The sequence below is a fragment of the Arachis ipaensis genome, chromosome B09 (genome assembly GCF_000816755.2).
Source record: "Arachis ipaensis cultivar K30076 chromosome B09, Araip1.1, whole genome shotgun sequence".
NCBI classification, from domain to species: domain Eukaryota; kingdom Viridiplantae; phylum Streptophyta; class Magnoliopsida; order Fabales; family Fabaceae; genus Arachis; species Arachis ipaensis.
Genome location: NC_029793.2, coordinates 57,207,283 through 57,212,915, shown reverse-complemented (window position 1 = coordinate 57,212,915; position 5,633 = coordinate 57,207,283). Strand labels below are relative to the sequence as shown.

At 27.4% G+C, this 5,633-nt stretch overlaps 1 pseudogene; it reads right to left on the bottom strand.

Annotated features, from left to right (window-relative positions):
- On the bottom strand, positions 1,007-3,355 carry LOC110266853 (annotated as a pseudogene).

Below are 5,633 nucleotides of genomic sequence, written 5' to 3'. Positions count from 1 at the left end.
CGTCCCCCGGCAGGTAAATCCCCGCGGATACCCGTCCCGCCAGAGAAAATTGCCATCCCTATCCATAATGGAAATGGAGCATAAACGGAATATTTTCATAAATAACGATGGGGTGGGAGAGGGATATCCTCTCTCACAGGTACCCATTGCTATTCCCGCAAAACTTGCCTTTTATCCAATATTAATAAAGACTAAAGAGTGTGTTTGAAAAGTTTAGAATTTTATATTTTGACAATTGAATTTTTTTTGTTTTGAAAAATAAAAAATACATAAATTTAAATTTTTGTGAGAATTATAATGTTCATCTTTAATTAAAAAATAAATCAAACAAAGATTTGATTTGCAAATTCAATCTCGAGATTTATATTTGAAGGTAAAATATTTAAACTAATCCTGTCATAATTTAGTGTTTTAAAATATACCCATTTTCTCTTTTCTTTCTCCCTTTTCTCGTTCCTCTTCGATGAACATTATATTACCCTCTACTCTATCTTTCACTTCTTCTCTGCACATGACCATCATCTATCATCACATTACAATTTGTCTTTCTTGATTCCCTTTCTCTTTTTCATCTTTATGCATCTTACAATCATTGTTATCACTACCATCATAAAAGATCCACCACGAAACTTCAACTTCATCTTTGTTGGTATCAACAAAAAAAACATCTAATTCCATAATTGGTCTACCATCATATATTGTTTCTTTTCGATTTATTTTCATGACTATTGCTCATGCTCTTTATATTATGACTTGAATGACGACATCTTTTCTTCCAATGATTGTTGCATACTGTTGCACCACCATTGATCATTGTTGCGATGTCATTTTACGTCATAATTTTTTATCACTAACAAAAGTAAACGTATAAGTTCAGTGGCGGAGCTTGAAAAACAATTTTGAGAGGGCCACAAAGTTAATATAAAAATTATAAATATAATTATTTAAGTTTGTTACTAATAAGATAATAAATTAATAATTCTACGGATAAAAAATATAAAATAGTTTATAATAGTACTCTTCGAGTCTTGAGTGACTTAAAATCCTCAATAAATGAATCAGAACTAAACTTTCCAGCAATTTCTTTCTCAATGTAAATAACCAAACTATCTGCCAGAAAAGCATCATCCATCTTGTTTCTTAACCTTGTCTTAATTATTTTTATTGCTGAAAATGATCGCTCTATAGTAGCTGTAAAAACTGGAAGAGTTAATATCAGACGGATCAATCTATCAATCAAGTAATACACTTTTGACTTTTTTGTTTTTGCTAAACATCTACACAATTCATGAATAGTTGATAGATTCTTCATTTCTGAATATTGACGAGCATCATGAATAAAATGTTGAAGCTGAAAATGCAAATTATTCTTCTCTTATTCAGTAAAGTCTCCGGGATAGTAATTATCAACAAGAGCAGAAATCTTAGCAATGTTAAAATTTTTGTAGGCATCCTTAAGCGTGAGAGTAGAGCTCAGACTTAGTAGATCCATTACTTGATCATTGAATCTGTTATTCAACTCTTGTAATTGCTTATCAATTGTGACTAAAAATATCTCCACTCTAAAATAATGCTCAATTGTAATATGATCTTTTTGGTGACGCGAGCGTCCCTGCCTTGCTACATAAGAAGCAGTTAAATCAGGAATTAGAATATCATATTGCTCACAAAATAATTTCACATTTTTTAATAATTTCTCCCATTTATCATCTCTCATATTTTGGATAAGTATTTTTGTAGAATGAACTAGCTAGTTGCACAGCATTAACTATGTCTTGAGACTGCTTTTGTAAAGCTTGACAAAGAACAACAATTATTCCCATAATATCTTTCATCAATGCAAAATCAATACAAACTCAAATGAGATCAGGGTATTGTAAAAATTATCTGCATCACAACGTTGAGAATAAGTTGATCCATCAACAATAATCTTTTGTAAAACAGTCAACGTTTTTTCATATATATATTTATCAAACTACAAATAGCAGAGAAATGAGAACTCCATGGAGTATCACCTGCTCGTTTCAAAGTACCAATTTGATTGCCCCTTTACCAGTTTCAAGTTCATCAATCTCTAATAAATGGATAATTTCATCTGTCATGGCATCATGTAACTCATCATGTCGCTTACTAGAAGAACAAATGATGTTGACGGTGAAAGTCAATTTTGAAAATACTGATGCACAGGAATAACTTCTCTAGATGCAGCAATCAATGTAAGTTGTAATCGATGAGCAAAATAGTGAATATAATAAGCATAAGGACAAACTTTTAAGAATAATGCTTGTAACCCATTCCATTCCCCTTTCATGTTGCTGGTACCATCATATCTTTGTCCACGAATATTAGAGACATCAAGACCATGTCGAGAAAGAATGCCACACAATTCATGATTAAAAGTTAATGATGTAGTATCTTTAACATATACAAGATTAAGAAAACGCTCTTGAATAAAACCATGTATATCAACAAATCTCAAAACAAAGTGTCATTTGTTCTCTTTTGGATTCATCACGAGGTTCATCTACTGTAATACAAAATTTAGAATCTCCAATTTCTTCATAAATATGCTTTCCCACCTTGTTTGAGAGAATATGCAATATTTTTTTTTGAATTTGTATGAAGTATACTTAGCATTATATGAAACATGTTCTAACACAGTTTTTGCAACTTCATCTTTGTAAGATGCTATGAGTTTTATCATTTTAAAAAAATTACCTCGATTTTTTTATTCTGGAGTTTCATCATGGCCTCTAAAAGCACAAGCTTAAAATGTAAGCCAACGAGTTGCATCAATGAAGGATTTTAGACGTAATCGATTCCTTTAAATTTTTTCAGAAGTATAATCCTATATTACATTTTGGATGTGATGTGCTTGATTTAGTAAATCTGGACATGCTCCAACTGCATTATTGTGTGGTGAGCAAGGATCTCCAATATGTTTAAGAAAAGCACATTTCACTTGATCATTAACTTTTTTCTAACTTCTAAATCTTTTACTAATAAAAATATTTGACCCATTACGTCCACTGGATTTTTCGCTAACCAAATAACAAAATAAACAATATGCAGCATTTTCAGAAGGTGAATACTCTAACCATGAAAGAAAAATACCAAATCAAGCATATTGAAATTGTCTTGGATGCTTCATACCAAATAGAGGATAATTGTCAAGATGTTTTTGATATGGACCCCTTTTAAGATAAGCTCGTCTAACCTCATCTTTATGGTTTGGGTGCTATTGCCAAATTTGAAGCTGTTTTTCAGGGTCTCGTTCTAAAGAATTAAGGACAAACTCATCAAATGTAACTCTTTGAACTTTTAAAAGCTGTATATCACTTTCTTCTTGATTCATTAAAGTAGAAGAACTATCTACATGTGTTGATATTGTAGAAGTTATATTTCTCCTCCTTGAACGTTAGCCTTCCTCTTAAAAAATATATCAATTTTTTTTATTTTCATGATTATAATTGTACAAAAAGTTAAATGTGTATCCTATGAAACATGTAAAAAAAATTAGAAAGATAAATATTAAAATTTATAATACTGATTGAATATTATTTTTAGTCAAAAGATATTCAATAAAAAATCAATAAATATAAAATAATACTAAATTAAATAAATAAAAAATTACCTAATTTCACACGTATGATGCAAAAAAATATAATTGCTTGAACTTGAAACTTAACTTAAAAGATTGAAACTTCTTAAGTTATAACTTGCAAAATTCTTCTATCAATATATAAAAATACAATAACTTCAATATTTATTGAATATTCTAATATTTTGTATGATATAAAAAATTAAATTAAATAAATAATAAATATAAAATAACATTAAATTAAATAAATAAAAATACCTAATTTTTTATAATGTGTTTTGCGTGCTTTAATTTTTGTTCGAACAACAAAGGCAATTAATTAGCTTTGTTTTGTTTTGATTTTTTGAACAAAGGAAGAGAACTTTCTTTTTTGAATAGAGAAAATGGAAGGTAAAGGAGCTTTGCTTTTATGCATAGAGGCAACTAGCAAAGGATAATATCTTTTTTTGTTATCTTTTTATGATGATATCTTTTTTTTTATCTTTTTATAATTTATATCTTTTTTTTTTCTTTTTTTTTTACATAATTTTTTTAGATATGATTTTATTTTTAAATAGAATGAAAGATTTTACTTCAGCATTTCAACCAAGTTCAAAGCTCAAATTACTAATGATTAAAAGTAAAAATTATTACAAATGTAAGAGGTGAAGTTTGAATTAAGATACTTCATGTTAAACTTAAGATGCTAAGCCAATCGAACAACAATTTTTTTTTTAAATAAAAATACTACTAATTATTTTATAAAACGTTTTGAGGGTCATGATCCCATTCTCTGCTATAAACTCTGTCATTGTTTAAATTACTGAGGTTAAAAAGAAAGAGAGACCAAGGTAAGATGTTTTGTGGTGGAGATGGAATATAAAAGAATAGTTAAGATAAAATTAGAAGAATATGTATTAAAAGTATTTTTTAGTATAAAAAAATTAGTATTGGAATATTAATAGTAAAATAATTAATTCAAATATGTTTTAAACATTTTTCAATTTAATTTTTTTATTCCAAACTTAAAAATTATTACAATAATTGAATTATAAATTAATTCTTTAAGAATTCAACGCAATTCTTTTCTAATAAAATTTTTAAACACACTCAAAGTGAAATACGAATCCAAAATGAGTAAATAATCAAATTCGCCTCTTAGGCTACGTTTGATTTGAGAACAAGACAAGATATTAAGAATATGACATAAACAACAGAAATACAAAAATTAGTGTTCTTATATTTTGTTTGGTAATAAACTAGAACAACTTATAAAAGTCTAATCTTCTCTACTTATTTTTTTCATACAAAAATTTGGAGAAAAATATAATTAAAATTGATAAAAATAATAAAAAAATAAGTTGGATTTTTTGTTATTCTCTTTGGACACAATATTTCTGTCCATGTCTCATCATCTAAATATAATTTTATATCTAAGTATTCTATGCCTGTAAATATATACAGCCTTAAAGATCACTCATTTTCCAAAATTAATCTCTAAAAGATTTTTCTAATCAAATTCGTCCTTAACACATACCTTAGAGTCCTAACTGAATGCTAACATGATAAATTTATAAAATTAGATCAAATGAATCCCAAATTGAAAAATTTTAAGCTTTAAGGTCCTCTTCAATTTGGGGTTAATTTGATCTAATTTCATAAGTTTATCATGTATTCATGTTAGCAGCCAATTAGGAGTGTCAGGTATGTGATATATTCAATGTAGTTTCACTTGATGTGCTATATCGTAAATTTTGACATCGTCAACAATGCAAGCTAATTAAGAATTCCAAATATGTGATATATTCAATATAGTTTCACGTAATGTGCTATATCGCAAATTTTGATACCGTTAGCAATAAAAATGATGAAAGGACTAACATGACTAACTTAAAATTTTTAAAAGACAAAATTAATTAAAAATATCTTTTAATAACTAATCTAAAGAAAGATGATCTTTTAAGAATAAATTTAATTAATTATTCAATTTAAAATATTATTAATATTTTAAAATATATTCGATATATATTCAAACTGTTTATGATAAAAAGAC